The sequence below is a fragment of the Hippopotamus amphibius genome, chromosome 1 (genome assembly GCF_030028045.1).
Source record: "Hippopotamus amphibius kiboko isolate mHipAmp2 chromosome 1, mHipAmp2.hap2, whole genome shotgun sequence".
Classification (NCBI taxonomy): domain Eukaryota; kingdom Metazoa; phylum Chordata; class Mammalia; order Artiodactyla; family Hippopotamidae; genus Hippopotamus; species Hippopotamus amphibius.
Window position 1 is genome coordinate 193,547,428 of NC_080186.1, and position 19,965 is coordinate 193,567,392.

The 19,965-nt window shown below is 39.6% G+C and overlaps 1 non-coding gene across 1 annotated transcript; it reads left to right on the forward strand.

Annotated features, from left to right (window-relative positions):
- Nucleotides 1–17,596: 17,596 nt before the first annotated feature.
- Nucleotides 17,597–17,703, forward strand: LOC130842614 (U6 spliceosomal RNA). The gene has a single exon (XR_009050493.1). It is a non-coding gene; the product is annotated as a U6 spliceosomal RNA (small nuclear RNA).
- The last annotated feature ends 2,262 nt before the right edge of the window (nucleotides 17,704–19,965 follow it).

Below are 19,965 nucleotides of genomic sequence, written 5' to 3' on the forward strand. Positions count from 1 at the left end.
ATTGTTTTATATATATAATATATATATAACAATTCTCTAAATATTAGGAATAGAAATTTCTTTTAATAACTTGATAAAGGCTATCTACCAAAATTATAACCTTGAAAAGAGAAAAGTATATAAAAGTATACACACAACAACAACAAAACATTCACTAGAGAAACTTTTGGACACATTTCTTTTGAGATTGAGAAGAATAATGCCAATTTTAACAACCTCTGTTTACATAATATCAAAGGTCCTGACTTATCTGATAATACAAGAAAGACAAATAAAGGTATATAGTCTGGAAGAAAAGAGACAAAACCATTCTTATTTGCCTGTTATATGATTATTACAAAATCAATAGACCAATCCTTAGAACTAATTAAAGAAAGATTGACCAAACCAAGATCTCCTTATAAAAATCAGTAGTGTTCTACACTAGGAATAACCAAGAAGAGAATAAAAGGAAACAAATATATGATTAAGAACAGCAGCAAAACTACAAGGTAGAAAAGAATTATTCTAACAAAGAATATACAAGAACTTCATAAAAAAAATGTTTACAACTTGACCAAAGTACACAAAAGGAGACCTACATAACTGGAGATACATAGTATCTTTATGTGTGGAAAAACTTTATCAAGATCTTAATTCTCCCCAAATTAACCTAAAATTCAATAAACTTTCAATAAAATTATATTTTAAATGGTTAAGTAGCTCCTCAAACTTATCCTCAAATATATGTAGAAGAATAAATGTCTACAAATAGTTACATCATTTATAAATAGGGCAAGCAATAGCAGAGGAACTTTTCATACCAGATATTAAGGTATATTATAAAACCATAATAATAATAAATAAATAATGTAGTACTGTCACAGAAATAGATCAGTGGAATGGAATGAACTAGAAAGTTCATAAGTAGACTAAAAAAATTCTTAAAACGATATATGATAAAAGCACCACAAAACAATGGGAAAAGGACAAACATTTTAATACATCATTTTCATAGAGAACTATAATTTGGATGTATTCATATTTTCATATATTATGCCTTATACTTTATACCATATACCAAGGTTGACTTTAGATGTATTAATGACCTCAATTTTTAAGTTAAAAGCTCTAAAAGAAATTATAGGAGAATAATTTTGTTAGTGATCAGAGAAATGCAAATTAATAAAATGACACTTTAGATCCATCAGATCTGGGGGGAAAGCGGAAATTAGATAATAGCTGGCTTTGGTAAGGATATGAGGAAGTTAGACCCCTCATGCACTCTTGCTGGGCTGTTGACATCTCAGAAAGCACTGGCAACATGTAGTGAAGTACCTATAGATCCTTTGTCCTACCAATTGCACATCTGGGCTTATAAACCCAAAGAAACTGCGGAGAAGACATATACAAGGACATTCATTGCAGTGTTCTGTGTGTGGGGAGTAGTTGGAGGCAGTCTGGGTGACTGTCACTATGGGAATGGATAGGTAGACCAATAATGGATGCATACTCTGGACTTCTCTGCCCTCTTTGAAACAAACAATACTCGAGATGTACATTTAGCCAGCACATGGATAGATCCTTCAAAACATGGTCTTGAGTTTAAAAAAGACAGAAATAGAATGAGATGTAAGCAAAATACCATTTAGGTAAAATAAAAAGACATGCACAGGGACTTCCTAGGTGGCGCAGTGGTTAAGAATCCACCTGCCATTCTTTTACATGTAGCTGTCCAATTTTCCACTTAGAAGAGGCAGTCTTTTTTCCATTGTATATTCGTGCCTCCTTTGTCAAAGATAAGGTGCCCATATGTGCATGGGTTTATCTCTGGGCTCTCTATTCTGTTCCACTGATCTATATTCTGTTTTTGTGCCAGTACCATACTGTCTTGATCACTGTAGCCTTGTAGTATAGCCTGAAGTCAGGAAACCTGATTCCACCAACTCCATCTTTCCTTCTCAAGACTGCTTTGGCTATTCAGGGTCTTTTGCATTTCCATACAAATTGTAAAATTTCTTGCTCTAGTTCTGTGAAAAATGCCATTGGTAATTTGATAGGGATTGCATTGAATCTGTAAATTGCTTTGGGTAGTATAGTCATTTTCACAATGTTGATTCTTCCAATCCAAGAACATGGTATGTCTCTCCATCTGTTTGTATCATCTTTGATTTCTTTCACCAGTGTCTTACAGTTTTCTGCATACAGGTCTTTTGCCTCCTTAGGCAGGTTTATTCCTAGGTATTTTATTCTTTTTGTTGCAATGGTGAATGGGAGTGTTTCCTTAATTTCCCTTTCTGCTCTTTCCTTGTTAGTGTATAGGAATGCAAGAGATTTCTGCGCATTAATTTTGTATCCTGCTACTTTACTAAATTCGTCGATTAGTGCTAGCAGTTTTCTGGTAGCATCTTTAGGGTTTTGGTGGGTGATGACTTAAATGGGACAAGGTGATGACTTAGAGGGGCTGGGATAGGGAAGGTGGGAAGGAGTTGCGGGAGGGAGGGCATATGGAAATATATGTATAAATACAACTAATTCACTTTGTTGTACAGCAAAAACTGGCACAACAGTGTAAAGCAATTATATTCCAATAAAGAGCTTTAAAAAAAAAAAAAAAAGAATCCCCCTGCCAATGCAGGAGACACAGTTTCAATCCCTGCTCCAGGAAGATCCCACATGCTTCAGAGCAACTAAGCCTGTGTGCCACAACTATTGAGGCTGCGCTCTAGAGCCCATGAGCCACAAGTATTGAGCTTATGTGCCACAACTACTGAAGTCTGTGCACCTAGAGCCCATGCTCCACAACAAGAGAAGCTGCCACAATGAGGAGCCCACGCACCACAATGAAGAGTAGCCCCCACTCACCGCAACTAGAGAAAGCCCATGTGCAGCAACAAAGACCCAATGCAGCCAACAAATAAATTTATTAAAAAAAAAAATACATGCACAAAAAGAGTGTACTCATAGTCCTATATTAAACACGTTCTGTGAGTACCTATTGTGAGGAGCAGAATGTTTGAGGAGAATCAGGAATGGAAGGAAAAAATAAAGTAAAACAAAAAACAAAACGTGGCTGCACTCTAAAGACAACTGTGTGCAATGACCTGAGTGTTATGATGGGCTCGGCTGTCTGTACGTATGTTCAAGAGCAACAGACGAATGCCTCCTGAATGGGGAGCCACCCATATATAATTTTAGCTCCATCCAAGTTCTAAAATTTATAGGTGGTAGTGGTGAAGGAAGGCAAAAACAAAAACAAACTAAGATTACTGAGAGGCAGTGGGTCTTTGAGAACAATATACATGACCACAAAACTAAAAAAAGTAGAGGACAAAGGGGGAGAAATAATAGGAATAATTTAATTTTTTATGTAGTGCTTTACACGTTCAATTTTGTTAGCAAGCCTATAAATTGGTTAAGGTATTTTTGGAATGAATAAAATTTGAAGCAAGCTTTTGGAGGTTCTCTTTGGAAGAGGAAGTCACCAACTTGTCTGAAGAAAGCGATAATTGTGAAACAAATGACAGAGATTTTTGTTAAATTCATATGATGCGTAGAGCTCTTGAAATATTTATTTACCAGGTATCTATTAAGAGCTTATTTAAAAATCCAAATGTTTTCACTTGACTCTTGTATCTGTTTGCACAAACTTCTTAAAAGTCTAAATGATATCTTTTGGACTGCTATATATATCTGCACAGTTTCACTCTCATGTTTTTGAAGCTTTAGTAAAATCCTACTATATTACTGCTTGCTACACTGCTGATTTAGATATAGAAATATCAAGTCACTTTTCTCAAAACATTAAATCTTAAATCTAACTGTATGTCAGACTCACCTGAGAAACTCTTAAATACAGAATTCATGGTGGTGACCTGCACATTTGTAATTTTAATCAAGTCTCCCTGGTGGTTCTTTCACAGCCAGCCCAGCATCAGTGCACAGAGCAGCATCTCGGAGGCATGGCCAAAAGGTTATAGGCGTAAGATTAAAAGTCTATTTTGTTAGCTTCCAGTGCAGGTGTTATCATATCTTCCTAGACCAGCATTAGAGAGGGGATCCACTGTATGTTACAAGGTCAAGTTTTCAATAATTCTATTGAAATAATAATTCCATTCAATAGTAACAGAATAACATGTTAGTATATGTTATACATTATAGAATAGGGAATAATAAAAAATAAAAAATAATCAAATAACAATTCTATTCAAAAATACTAATCACACACACCTAGACAAATTACCTCAATTTTGCTGATGGAAAATACCAAAACAGGAGATTTAAGAAAGTGTTCAGTATCGCACTGGAAATGACAATAGCTCCATGTGAATTTTTATTTAATTAGGTCCCTCATACTTTCTGGTTTGGGCTTTTATAGGGCTTGGTCACTTGCAGAGTCAAATAGAAGATATAATCATCAAGGAAAAGTGCTGAAAAGAAAGAGAGGAAAGGAAAACAACAAAGCTTAATCAACCTGGAAGTCCTCTGGATCCGTTAGGGCTCCTTTGTTTCCCTAAGAGCAGGCTACACTAAACACAGGCCCAGAAGTGCCTCTGGAGTCTGGGACCTCGCAGCTGAACGCAGTGCCAGCCCACGGTGCCTGCCCTCGGGGACAGCACTCGTCTCGCACATTGTTCTTCCACACCTGCAGGGGGGGTGGAGTTTGTCTGACAGCAGAGGTGCGACTCTGACACAGTTTAAGATTGGTGGCATAATAAGAAGACAGTGATCCAAGGAGAAAGTGTGAATTAGAAAAAGAAATCGTTTTTCTCTCTCCTGTAGCTGTAAATAATCTCAGCCACAACTCCTTACTTCCCAAACTACAGGCGAAAGTGCTAGGGAAGAAGAGTGAGCCGGAGAGCTTTTCTTTTTAAGGACGTCATCACCCAAGAGCTGTATTTGCTAAAGATGTGGATTTTCAAACTCTTTCATCTCATGAAACAAATGGTTCTCTTAACTTTCACCTCAGGCCATTTATCCTACCACATCCTTCCTCCCACTCACACCCCAAAAGCAGGACCAACTTCTGGGATGTCCAATAGAAGAAGGCAATGATTATGTGTTTCATTTCTCCAGGGTGTGGAGATACCTAGATAAAGAAGTAATGGCAGCACTGGGGTGGAGTGGGGAACTAATGATTTTGTTGTTGCAAAATATTGGGCATGAAAATGAAAGCATACAGGGGAAACTAAATCAGAGCCAAGGAAAGGAAGACGTATGATGGCTGGTGACAAAGACTGTGCGCGTGAGTGGAGCCTCTCAGCAACTGAGAGTTGCCCAGGGACTTGCCAATTAAACTGTGGTCCACCATTGCCTGAGAGCTCCTTACAAATACGGAATCTCAGGCCTCACCCCTGACCTACTGAATGAGGATTTGCACTTAACAAACCCACTGGGTGATATGCATCTACATTTAGTTTGAGAAGCACTGAGCTAGGACATTGACGTATTTTTAGGCTGCCAGTGAATTAACAGATAAATGGTAACAGAACCAGAAGGGTTAACATTTAGCTCTTTTAACACACACGCACACACACACACACACACACACACACACACTCACACACACACACACACACACACACACATTACAATGTCTATATAAATAATCTAATGTGGAGATAACATCAAAAGTCTAACGTCTCTATAAATGTCAGGCCCAGGTCCTCCTGGCCCCTGATAGGACCTGCAAAAAGTATAAAACCACCACCATCCAACAGCTGTTTGGAACTCAGCAATTCCCCATACATCAGGATCATATCCTAACTCTGAACATGAAAAACTTTCCTTTAATATGATACACCATGATGTAGCAGGACCATCTGTATCCCTGCCCCAGAGAGAATTTTTTGGTGCACCAAGTTATGTTTATGGCCAGCTGAAACTCACGTTTAGCTTGATCAGTATCAGAGAAACTCATATGCAGTCTTTGTAAGCAAGAGGAAAATGACCTCAAGGGGCAGCCCACTGCAGCAGTACATAAATAAGTTGGCAGATGTGTCAACTATGCATATTAGTCCACGAGTGCAGTTCTTTGGAGACTGAAGTCCAAAGACAAAGACATTTGTGGGTTGCCGGTCAATCTGGAGCATTTCTTCTAATTTTTCTGGATGTGTTTTTGACAGGAGCTTAAGGGCAGTTCAATAAATTAAAATGTATTTACATGGCAATGAAGAATTATCTTGACATGTAGAGTTATTTAATTACCAAGGTGTTTTGCGTGCTGCTAAAGTTAAGACTGTGTCAGCCTTTCTGGGACAAATCTTTATTTTCAGGGCGATGTGGCTCAGCCAGAAATGATCCCCTGGGTTGGAGCTTGTCATTTATATAAGAGGAGTCTCCTCAGTGACCCCCATTTCCATAGACAGCTCTAAACAGATCGGTAATCTCAATGTCAGACATCATGATGAAGACAGCGCTGCCAAGGCCAAATGTCTCCCTTCAGGGATGTGCCCTCCATCTCAGAGGAATTGTAAATGAAGTCACACCCCATTTGCAGTCTTCAAAGCATGTCAGGGTTGCTGTCTCTCTGAGTGACATTCAGAGAATTTTCTTGAGGCATCAAGAGGTAGGCCATATGATGAAAGTCTGTGTTCATGCTGGCAGCATCGAAGTAAAGCTGGCAAACAAGTGACCTCATAGTAGCAGGGACAGGGACAATTTTTCTCAAGCTCTTCACCATATCAATTCTATAGGAAAGGGGGCACCACTGAAATCCAGGCCTCAAGAAAGGCCAAGCACTCTAAGAAGGAGAGGACAGGCACCTGGAAGCTCAGCACTAAGCTGGGCAGGCAAGAAAATATGATAAAAAACATCTGTGCCTTAAGTCTCCTAGGATGTCTGTCTACTTCAAGTTCAAAAGTTAGTAACTGATTTTGATCAGAGACAACATTGGCAACGTATATTAGCAGTGGCTTAGATCCTCCCTTTAGCTAACACAGGTCAAGGAAGCTAATTATCTTGAACAAAAGTGAGATAGAAAAACCAAACATCACCTATCTTCCTTCTTTGGATGTAAATCAAAATATGTTAAAGACTTAGCTTGCTGTTACCACAGACAGAATGAGTAGACCTGAGTCGTCCATAATCAGACCTAATAAGGCCATGTGGTTGAATAGTGAGAGTTGCATCTTAGAATCAGGAAACCTGGGTCTCACATCTGATTCCTCCTTTATGATCTATGGTTCCTCAAAGAAGTCACTTTACCTCCACAGTTTTTATATTCCTCTTCAACATAAGGGGTTGAATTACTAAAGAACTCTCTGATTCATTCCAGTTGTAGAATTCTATTTCATTGATTCCATTTATGGAAACTACAGCCTCTTTTTCATCCATTCCTTCCAAAAAGCAACAATCCTTCCAGCTGATTGTAAGATTTTCAGCCACTGAACCATCTCAAATTCATCCTTCCAGGTCCAGACATCTTGACTCTGGTGGTGGGATCAGACATCAGCCGCTGTCCCAATACTCCTTGGCCCGCCTGCCGCGGCTACCTACATAAGAGGACTCACTCTGGGTTCATGAAGGGTTGGAGGAAACGGTGGTTTGTGCTGAAGCATGACGGCTGCCTCCACTATTACAGACATAAAAAGGTAAAATAAGGGGAGGGGGAAGGGTTGGAGTGGGTAAGAACAAGGAACCCTGGGAAGTGCAGTAAGTCCATTACCAAAGTGTTGTCTTGTGAGGTACCATGTGTGCTGTAGGATTCTAGAAACAGTGTTCTGTCCTGTGACTCTTAAAGAACTTTTCCTTCTTCAGAGGTTCAGAGAACTGTAATTTATTTTCTCTGCTGCTGCGTAAATCAAGGGTGGCATAAGTTTCTATCTCATTTATTCCTATTTTCAGATCCTCTGCGAAAACTTTCTTATCAAAGCCAAGAAAATAAGAAGCAAACTACACACATAGTACCCTGGAGAAATCAAGGTGGCCTAAGGCAATGCGCAGCTACCATCCCGCTAGACTGCTGTGTCTGGGCACTGTTCCCTAGGTTACAGGGATGGATGTCAGCAAAGCTTCTGAAACAGGGCACCTAAGAAGCCACATGTAACACTTCGTTTCATTTCCTGGATTTCCTTAGAGCAGTGATTTCTAACCATAGGTGAAGGTTGAAAGCTTCTGGGGAATGTTCTCAAAACATGAGATCCAGTCCTCCTCCCAGGTGCTTCTCATTCAGCAAGTCTGGGATGAGGCCTGGGCCTGTGAGTTTGGGGAAAGCACTTCAGGTGATTCTAGTGTGCCGTTCAAACAACCAGCTAGCAGGCCATGTCTTGTCAGCAGAAGTGTTTTCTTTGCCCTATGCAATATGATGTTTAATTTCTTTAATCAAATGCAAGCATCATAAATTTCAGAGATTTCACACAGAAATTCCAGCTTCCAATTTCTCTTGAAAAGTTCTCTAGCCACAGTTGGTGGGAACTGAGTACTGACTCTCTCCTCTAGGGAGCATGAGAGCTGCCCAGTTCAACAAAGCACCCACTGCTTCCTATGTCCTCTGCCTGGCTGCCTTCACTCCAAACCAAGTCTAAACCTGTGTGACCCACCCCTAATAAACATGAAAAACAGGAGCTTAGGTTATTTACCTTATTCATGATGCAATCTTATTTTTTCTGCCTTAATTTTATATTGCCCGAGTTTAATTTTCTTTTCTTTGTATTTCATATATTTTTAAAATGACCTTAATTCCTTTCTGAAACAAGGAATATCTGTATGTATATCTATCTATCTATCTATCTACCTATATGTATATAAAGAAATCGGTACATTTAAAAAAAATGATGAGTAACTTTGCATATTGAATCATTGTGAAGGCTCCTTATCCCTAGACTGTGAACCACTTATTTGTGACATAGACTAGGAGGTGTCTGCCTTTTGTGGCAATGTGAGCCATACAGCTACTTTGCAAAAACTTTGTCTCCCTCCAGTGCAGGAAAATAGGATTCTCTGTAATCAGGATGAGAAATGATGGTCTAGCCTTGTTTTCTGTATTCTGAGTATTAAAGTGGAACAGAGCGGAAGGTTTCAACCTGGGTATGCTTCAGAAGCCCCTGAAGAGTTTTCCAAAGTACACATGCAAACGGTTTCCTTCCCCCTTACCTCCTGAATGGGGCCCTGGAAACTGTATGTTCTTTTCTAAGCTTTCAAGGTAATTCTAAAGGAACTGATTTGTAGCCTGGATAAGTCCTACAGCAAAGTTTATTCCCACCTATAGTAAGAAGACAAAAATAAAAACAATAATGCCAATTTTTCTTTCATGATATAGATGGTTCTTTATCCTGCGATTGTGTCCTTCCTACCTCTCAGTGATGATAATTTTGTTTCCTCTTGTGAAATAGCAAGGATAGCTGGTGCTAGCTTTTCTTCAACGGTCTTCCTCAGCAAAACAAATGCATGAAACAACCTTATGTCGAGCATCCCATATTTTAGGATTCGTGGTTAAGATTCAGAATGGTTCCTGCAGCAGTGTCTGGGCTTGCCAGGGGGCAATCATGGGGCCAGTGGTGCCTGCAGATGTTATATTTGGCTTGCACAATGTTTTCATAAATTTTTTAATGAAATGCATTCAGGTGAAGCATGTGCTATCCAATTTGCCATAATCCCTACTACTCCTCATTTCCTTACACTGAGCCCAGTCATTCAAATTACTCACTAGGCCCTGTAGGGATTTGAGTGTATGAGTCCTGGGGTAGAATATATGTGAAAAATTAAAAGTGTGATGGTAGAGTGGTTAGAATTAAAATAGATTTTAAAAAAACTGCTTCGAGTCCTCTTTGGAAAAGCAATGTGCACCTTATGGTGAGTTTGGACACAGCTAAGGAAAAAACATCTTGAGGAACTGCAGTCGTGAGCATCACCACCACAACAGGTTTAACGTGAAGATGGTAGAGTATAAAAATACAGCTTGATTTTGTTTATAAAAAGCCAGGATCAGATCCCTTGTAATGGCACAAATTCCAGAATACATTACGTCTTATCTTTAGAGCAGATTGCAATGACTGAGAAGAGTTAAGGGGGCATAATAAGAACACAACAGATTAAATGAGCAGAAAATGAACTCAGCTATACAGTATTCATTCATGCAACAAATATTTATTGAGTGCTTTTAAGAGCCAGTCATTATGCTAAGCACTGGGAAAACAAAAAACAAAACAAAACCCAAAAAACAAAACCAGACATGGTGCCTGCTCTGTTTGTACTTATAGTTCCTAGAAGAGACTGACTCACAAATAAATATGCAGTTGTGATTGGCACAATAAGAAAAATTATGGGATGGGAGAAGAGAATTGTAGCAATCAATACAAACAAGAGATACAATCACACAGTGATTTAAACAGGTGAATTTTAATATAAATAATTATTAAACTATGATAAAAGAATACCTATAGGCTATAAGAAAACTCTATATGCTACCAAGGGAGAGTACCCAAGGAAGGACAAACTTAGAAAGGATACACCTCTCCAAGGCTGGGGATTCAGACCTCCTTGGGAAATGTAATTGAATCCATTGGGTATCAGAGCAGCTCACTGGTTTGCTGAGACAGAGGTAGTTAGTCTGCAGTCAGAGGGCAAACAGGAAGTAATCCTTTGGAGCACAAATGGGGCAGGTAAACTGAAGCTGGTAGCTGGTGCATGGGTGCATAACAGGAGTTAGGGATGCCACTTCCTTCCAGTGGTAGGAAGCCTGGAGCATGAGATATCCCTGTTGGGAAGAATGTTTGGAGGGTGGTGGTGTAGGGAGGACTGCAAGAGATAAATCTATAGGAGAGAGGAAGTGAGCAGAGGGAATCAGGGCACCAGGGTGGGCATGAGATGTCCATTTGGAGAGGGTCACAGGAAGGTTATCATCAGGTCACACTAGGGCTGCAAGGTTTCCAGGGACAGTGTGTCCTGGGTGAATAGCTAAGACAAAGCACCCCCAGATGTCCACACATTCACACAGCAGACCCACTCTAAACTGCTGAAAAGAGCAGGAGGGCGCCTTCCTCTTGCAATGCTCCTCTATCGCCCTCTACTGAGAAAACAATGTGCTTACTGTTAAAAAACAAAACAAAACAAACAAACAAAAAACACACTATGGAAAGGAATTCCATGCATTATTGCAGAACATATACTGAGGAGTGAATCTGGAGATGAGAAGCAATAAGTTCACAACTGGCATAACAGTAAAATGGAGTGTTTAGTATAAATTAGAAGACATTGGAGTATATAATGAATTCCTTCCTGAGGATGTAACATTTTAGCTTAGGGCTGAGGGCTGAAATAAAGCTAGCCAGACAGAGGGTTGGGATAAGGGTTCTCTATGCAGGAGAAACAACATGTATGAAGTCCCTGAGCTGGAAAAAAGCTTGGTAAGTTTCAGGAACTCTGAGAAAGCCCAGTGCCACTACACCAGTGTGCAAGGAAGAGGGCAGGGAAGGCAGCAGGTCAGGCTAAAGAGGTGGGCAGAAGGCCGTCAGCTCAGGGCCCTGAGTTAATGACAGGGATTTTTGGTTGTTCTTCTAAAAGAGTAGAAAGCCAGGGACTTCCCTGGTAGCGCAGTGGGTTAGGAATCTGCCTGCCAATGCAGGAGACACTAGTTCCATCCCTGGGCCAGGAAGATCCCACATGTCACAGAGCAACTAATAAGCCCGCGTGTCACAACTACTGAGCCCATGCACCACAACTACTGAAGCCCGTGAGCCTAGAGCCCGTGCTCTGCTACGAGAAAAGCCACCACAGTAAGAAGCTCATGCATGACAACAAAGAGTAGCCCCCACTCACTGCAACTAGAGAAAGCTTGCGCGTAGCAACAAAGACCCAACACAGTGAAAAATAAACAAATAGGAAAAAAAAGTTTAAAAAAATAAAACAATAGAAAGTCACCAAAATTCTCTTGGACAAGGTTTTCAAAGGATGATTCTGACTGTTACGTGGAGAATAAATTGGAGAGGGATAAGAGTGGAATGGAAATACCAGTTAGAACACTAGTGCCATAGTCTAGGCAAGAGGAGAGCCTAGGTAAGTAGTCTTGACCAGGGTGGGAATAAGGAAACTAAGTGGACAGATCTCTAGAAATATCCAAAAGCTGAAATCAAAAGGATTTGGTAATGGATTAAATGTGGTAGAGGGGGAAATGAGGGACAACCAAGGATGACTTTGAAGTTTCTGACCAAAGTAACTGGTTGGATACGATATAATTTACTGAAAAAGGAGCAGGTTACAAGGGTATAGGGTAGGATAAGATCAGTAGTTCAATTTGAACTACATTTAGAGTATTATATACTATATAGTTATAGTCTAGCAAATATACATACATATATGTGTGTGTGTGTGTGTGTGTGTGTGTGTGTGTGTGTGTGTGTGTGTGTGTATGGTATTTAAAGCCATGGAAATTGATGAGATTGTTAAGGGAAAGAGTATAAAGTGAGATGAAAAGAGAACTCTCAAACCCTGAGAGTGGACAGAGTAGGAGGAAATAGGAAGGGTGATTGAGAGGGGTAGCCAGAGAGAGAGAAAAAAAACCCAGGAAAATATGTGTCATGAAGCCAAGACAAAAAAAGAAAGTTTCAAGAAGGAGGGTGATAGTGTTTCCCGGTACTGCTGAAAGGCCATACTGTGATGAGTATTAGGAAGTATCCACTGGGTTTGGCATTATGTAAGTCCTCAGAAACTTTGGCAAGAGAAGCCTGGGTTATATAGAGTGAGTTGAGAAAGAAACAATTCATTATGTGAATTGGAAAAGTATAAACAGCATTTGCAGACCAGTCTTTTGAAAATCTTGTCTATGAAAGAGACTAGAGAAATAGAGGACTGAAAAGTATGTAGTCCATTCACAGTTAATTTAATTACTGATATAATTGGGTTTACATCTACTATTGTTATTTTTGCTTTCAGTTTTGTCTTTCTATTCTGTTTCTATTCCTCACCTTTCTTGCCTCCTTTCAATTAATTAATTTTATGATCCCATTTAACTTATAGTTATTGTCTTTTACTATTTTTTTAGTGATTACCAAAAATATTATACCATGTGTTTAGACTTCTCAGAGCTAAATATAAATTAGTACTTATACTATTTTATGGACATCACAGCATCTAATTTAGCTATGGCTTAAGTAATATGTTTGTGTTGTCATATATTTAAATTCTATGCAGACTGTAAATCCTCTGAGATATTAATATTATTTTATACAATCAATATTCTTTTGTATTTACCCATATCTACCTTTTCCATTGGTATTCATCTGTTCCTGCATCTTTAAACATTTAACATTTTCCATCTTCCAAAAAGAATGCTATTTAGCTGGAGGTCTGCTGGGGAAGAATCTTTCAGCTATTTGGGGCAAATATCTTTATCCCCCCTAATACTTTAAGAATACTTTTACTGTGTATAGAATTCTGGATTGGGTAGTGTTTACATTCAGATCACTGAATATGTCTTTTCACTTTCTTTTGGCTTTCACTGTAACAACAAGACTGTTAGATAACTTCTCAATATAAGTTGTTTCTTTCTGCTTTATTCTGTTTATATTCTTCTGAAATTCTTCTGTCTAGTTTAATAGCAAATAAACTCCAGTAAGTTCTTAACTTCAGCAATTATATTTTCAGTTTCAGAGTCCATTTGATTATTTGTTTATAGTTTCCTGTTTATGCTGAAATGCTTAAACTTGTCTTTTATTTTTTGATCATATTAATCATAGTCAGGCTAAAGTCCATCCTTTATCAGATCTCCTACAAGTGCCTGTTTCTTTCATCTGCCATTTCTGCAATTTTGTCTGTGTTAGAAAGAAAAGGGAACTAGTCCTAGGTCATCTTAATCTACTCAGTACTAAAATGATTGTAAGGCAACCTTCAGTCATTGTGATGGTTGGTATTTTGTCATTCATTCTAATTCCCAAGGTTATTCTTCAAGATTCTAACTCAGAGCCTGATTTATCAAGACCTCCTCCTTGATGGGGTCTGAACTCCATGAGTATGTTGAAATCTCTGCTCAACTTCTCAGCCCCTTCAGATGGAAGTGACCCCAATGTTGGGCTCATCTTCTGCTGAATTTTAGCCCTATTATTCTTCACTGTCTTACAGGCTCTCTGATGGATTCAAAGAGGCATTTATACATACTTCAGCTCTTCTAGTTTTCTCAGTAATAGAGTTGATACTAATGAACCAGTCTGCCATTACCAAAAGGACAATTCCAATGACAGCTGAAAAAGAAGGATATATGAGGGCAGAGCTGTTTTTGTTATTATTTTTAAGATACCAGTGTAAGTGTGAATGCTTCTGAGAGTAGAGTCAAGCAAGGAGAAAAAAAAAGCTGAACATACAGAAAAAGAGGAATAACTGGTGGATATATCTACCTTATAAGCCATCTATCCTAAAAGCTGGGTATATCTAGCTCATAGGTACCAGCAGAGAAATTGAACTTTATGAAGGATAAGACAATGTTCAACCAGGTTTTCAAGAAAAAGAAAGCATTCTCTGTACATTGTAGCAGAACAAGTCAGTTTTTGTTCTGTTCTGTGAATCTATGTATGCAAGAACCCAAATGTGGGTGCGTGGTGGGGGGAAAGGACTGGGAAACACTTCACACACTGGGCTTTTATGGATCTCAAAGAAGAAAGCAGTGTTATGCTTTAAATACTTGCCTCTATCTCAGGAATTCTGATTGTCACAATCTATTTACTTTGCTATGTTGGAGGAGGAGTCCAAGGGACTGAGTGGCACACAATAGTGTGAGAGACTTCATTTTGAACAAAGAGTAAATTTTAGAGCATGAAATAAGATTAATTATTTTACTCATGTGTCTTGCATTTCTTTTGTAAGTGAGACCTGTTAATCTTTGATTTCCTTTCATGAAAGGGAAGTGAGTGATATTCCCTTCCCAACCCTTCCCAAATCGCCACGATGTTAACAATGCACTTTTAAAGGCTGTTAAGCTCTAAACCTAAGTGGAGGCGGAGTGACGTAGAATAGAGAACGGGCTTCAGTCTAGCTCTACAGCCCCCAATCTTAGAATAATTCTATATTATGACTTTTAGTAAACAAAGAGTTATCAGAAAAAGGATTTGCCCTAGAACTGACCCAAGAAGCAGAAGAAAACCAGGCCCACAGAACGGGCTTGAACAGACAGTAGAAGGAAACAATGCAGTTGATTTCTGACCGCACCTTATGGTCCTGCTTATTACCAAAATGTGCTACGCCCGCAGCTATCCCAGTGACCTTGTGGAGGAGACGGAACGCGGGAGCTCTGAGGAGAGATCTGGCAGGAGGTTCAGCTATATTATAAAATCATTTGCATGTAGAGTTGGCACTGTATGTCATGAGGTCACCTGAGAAGAATGTAGATTGCAAGAGAAGAGAGCTGAGGTCAAAGCCATTGGGATAAGGACAGAGCCAGTCTGAAGTCTGGCACGGGGAGGAGGATCCAGTATTAGAGGTTAAACACGCACAGCCAATGAGCCAAAAAGAAAACCAAAAGGAGTTTTCTGTTTCCAGAGCCCAGACATGAAAGTGTTTCAAAGGGTGGGAGTAGTCAGAGGAGTTGAATGCTGCTGTGAGGTAATTGCCCGCTAGACACAAGCCTCTTCGTGGGGGAGTGGATCTCCCTTGCTGTGACTGTATGACTGGCCTTGCCTGGACTGGCCTTGCCTCTGTCTTTGAACCCACTTTTTCCCAATCTAAAAGCTTATTTGTCTATTATATCCTCGGCGGAGGAGAGAAAACTCTTGCATGCATATTTTTTTGTGACTTTCTATCTCTCGTCTCCTTTTCTAAGGCAAATTCTTGGGAAGAGTTGTCTAACACTACCTTCCTTCATTTTCTTTCCTAACCCACTGCAATCAGGTGTCTGCTTCTGCTATACATGTGGATGTTGAAATTATGATCATGCCTCAATTATCCAGGAAGACAGCATAGGACGAGAGAAGCAGTGGGCCACCAACATTCAATGGCACATGATAATGTCTACCTCATAAGGCTCTTATGTGATTAAATTAAGTATCATATGTAAATCAATAATTACAGGGTCTGGCACATAGTTTCAACTGCTAGATTCCATCCCCTTCACCCATTTTATCTTAATCTAATAATCTGCCTGTGGTCATGTAGCTGATAAGTGAGTACAGATTCAAACTCATGTCTTATCTAAAAAGGATATTTCTATCTTTCTGACTACTCCAAACTTCCTTCCCAGTGCTTCAGTCCCCAGTTTTGTGCCTACCTGCAAACCACCTGCACCCCTGGAAACCTCAGTCCCTGATCCATTTCCCAGGTTCACACCTCACACCTCGTTCAGCTACTCTAAAAGCGAGGTGAACAGAAAAAACTATTAAGTAAGGTTTGTGGGAGTCATTCGCTGACTTCACAGGGATGGAACAAATAAACCCCTCATCAATGGAAGAATGCTCGTGGCATTCAGAATGCAGGGAAGGAGTCAATATATGTGGTCAGTATAATAGAGGATTTCCAAGTTTCCAATAAAATCTCAAATAAATTCAACTCCAAGTTTCAATACTTCATTGGAACCTCACTTTGTATTTTAAGAGATCCCCAGTAGGTGGCGCAGCTTACTCACAAATGGTTTCTCAGAGCCCACCTGGCAGAGCAATTTGAATCATAAAATTCTTGTTGATGTAGGAAGAGACAAATAATTTAGACCAACTTCCTCCTTTTCCAAAGTAGGAAAATGAGGATTAAAGATGATATAATTTATAAGAGAAGATCCAGCGTTTAAACCAGGTTGTTGATATTCACCTGGGAACCTCCTGTTTTTACTAGTTACCAGCCTCAAACTTTGGGTAACGTCCACTAGGAAGGCCATGCAATGGCACTAAGCAGCTAGCTCTGGTTTAGGAAAATGTAAGGATACGTAGGGAAGGTTGTCTGCCATGATATGACCACATTCTTAGGATGATATCCTGTCGGGGCTATTTATCCAGTATTAAAAATACTCAATAAAAAAGGACATTTAAAATGAGAAGAAATCCACCCCTTCCCTTTCCCCCTCCTGATTTTCTCCCACCACCTTCTGCTTTTTCTCCTACAACAAAATCCCCCTTGCCAGGTATATGTTCAGATTATAAATTAGAAGAAAGCCAGCTTCCCAAAGCAGTTTCCTTCCCAGTACCAGGAGTTCCCAGGGACAAAGGCGAGGCCATCATGCCATATCCACTTCCAAAAGATATTCCTGGGAGAAATTCATATCCATTCAGTTATTGGCAAAATAGTTATTGAAACCTTACTGTATGTCAGAGACAGAGCTGTAAAAATAATAGACCAGGCCAACAGCTCTCATGGAGTTTTGCTTTACTGTGGGAAGAGACAGAAAATAAACAAGATAATTTCAGATGCTGATAAGTATCTGGATTTGAGAGTGGCTGGGAGGAAGGGTGCGGCTGGGAGGCTATTTTTAAGGAATCGTTAAGGAAGCTTGTCTGAGAAGATGAAATTTAAGAGAAAAAGATCTGGGGGAATGATTTCAGTAGAGGAAACAGCTAGTACAAAGGACCTGAGGAGGGAGCATTAAGTGGTTGTCAATCATTATAACCTTAATAAACATTAGGTAGTTTATCCCGCTGGTTCTTAAGCACTTGCTGCCTGGTGTAATGAAAAAATACTGAAGGCAGTGAGGTTTAAACGGGGGGAAGGAATGCTCACTTCGTCAGCACATGTACTAAAACTGTAATGAGACAGAGAACATTAGCATGGCCCCTACACAAGGATGACATGCAAATTCGTGAAGCATTCCATATTTTTAAAGCAATCATACTTCAATAAAGATCTGAAAAAAATAAAAAAAAATAAGTGAGGGAAAGGAGAGGGAATATCCTGGTACATGTCAGGCGTGTCTCCTTTCCCTAGTGTAAGTCATGCGAACAACTGAGTCCAGCCGTGTGGCCCTGGTCTTTGGGGAAGTGTCGGGCAGGAGGCTGGCATCACAGGGAGCGGAAAAGACTCACTAAAGGCATAAACTGAGGGCACCAAATACAAACTGCAGGTACTTAAAAGAACTTTTAAAATAGCCTGCTTATCTCCATCTCAGTGTTTCCCAAATTGTGGTCTGAAAACCACAAATTAAAATCACTCCGGCACTTATCAGTTACCCCTGGGCATCATATCTGGTCTTCCAAATATGGATTTATGGGATAGGGCTCAGAAATATAGATTAAAATAAGTATACACACACACACACACACACACACGGTGAATGTTATACACACTGAAGTTGAGAACCTATGCTCTGAAGAATTTCCATTTTCCCAGTGCTTCGGCTCTGCAAATAGTATGGCCTTAAACTTTCTCCTAGCACAGGCTCAGTTCTTCAAAGTAGGAAGAGGCTAAAACACCTCTGAGAGAAAAAGGGAAGATTAATGCATGGCCAAAACCCCTGTGAAACATTAGGGAGTTTTAAAGAGATCTTTAATAGTTCCCTTTATTAAAGAGACAGAGGCCTTTGATAATTTGTGATTTTTTAAATCTATAATATATAAAGGAGCACTCTTCTTTCTGGAATTGATTAAACAAAGGACATTAGGCTTTCTTCAAGGGTTTAGTATTAGTTTTCCTGTGGATGGTGTAATTTTGTGGGCAATAATGTGCTCTCTCTAAATCTCAGGAGCACTGAACTCTTACCTCACCCTGTTCTCAGGGACACAGTGGAAAGAAAGTTCCTTTAGTGAAACTGTGGGCTGGGAGGATGTGATTTCAACTCCTGCAGCACACAGCACTGAGGACACAGCAAATGCATTTGGAATGGTGAAGAAAAAGGGTATGTTCCTCATGTCCACTGGTAACTTTATATTCAATTTAGAAAATTATGGGGACTTCCTAGGTGGCGCAGTGGTTAAGAATCGGCCTGCCAATGCAGGGGACATGAGTTTGATCCCTGGTCCGGGGAGATTTCACATGCTGCAGAGCAACTAAGCCTGCGTGCCATAACATGGCCAAAAAAGCAAGAGTAAATTTAGACTTCTTACCTACCCACCTCCCATCTGCAATTAGGTATTCTGAGGTTTTTTATTTGTTTGTTCATTTGTTTGTTTTTACTAATCCTTCCACTGACCTAACCCCAATAAACAAGCCAAAAGCAGGATATATCCAGATGCCTGATTCAGCCCAATGCAGTTAATGCTTGATTTCTTTCTTATTTTTCATCATCGAAAATTTGAAGAGAAAGCACATGACTTCTCTCTTCCACAGATTTCTCTAGCAGGCCATAATGCATAACAGTAGCAGCAGTTATAGCAGCAGGGCCTTTGAGATCTTTCAGAAGCCCAATAACCCTTGCTTAAAGACTGTTTGACCTCTATTCACACTCTTCAAATGTTTTAACCAAAATGTCAGAGGCTTCATCAGGGTGGAAATTATTTTATGGCTCCATAATATGTTATTTTTCCTCGGCATACACTTATCTCCTTATTTCAGTACAAGGTCTGCTAAATTGGCAAAAGGAGAATCAGTCGAAGTTTGTGTATTTGTTCTTCACAAGGAATTCTTGGGATATAAGGCTGGACAATTAAGACAAATTATTCATGAAGTACATATACCATTTGCATTTTTCTCTTTGGGATACATTTGCCATCATCATTTACGTGGACGGTATTTGCTTGCAGATCTGCCCTTTCACTTCAGAACTAAGATAATGTTTCCATTTAAACTGAGTCATCCTTGTCCTAAATATTGCATAGTGGCACGGACCTGCCATCTCCTGTTTCCTTGGGCCAAACACGATGACAAAGCAAACTAGGCTATAGTCCCCAAATCTCTTTGTACTCACTGCCATTTTGTGTGGTGGTCAGATGTGTCAGTTATATTGCAAGGAATTATAATAGTGAATGAGTTGCACAAAATTCTACCCAAGAAATTCTAAAATAAAAAGCTTGCAAATGGAGTGCCTGCTCTAGCTATGAAAAATGTGTTCTGAAAGCACAGAAGGAACATTTGCAACTTGAAACTTTTCATCAGAAATTGAGAGAACCCAAGGTCAGTTTAATATTAATTCTCTCCCAGCTCTTTCAT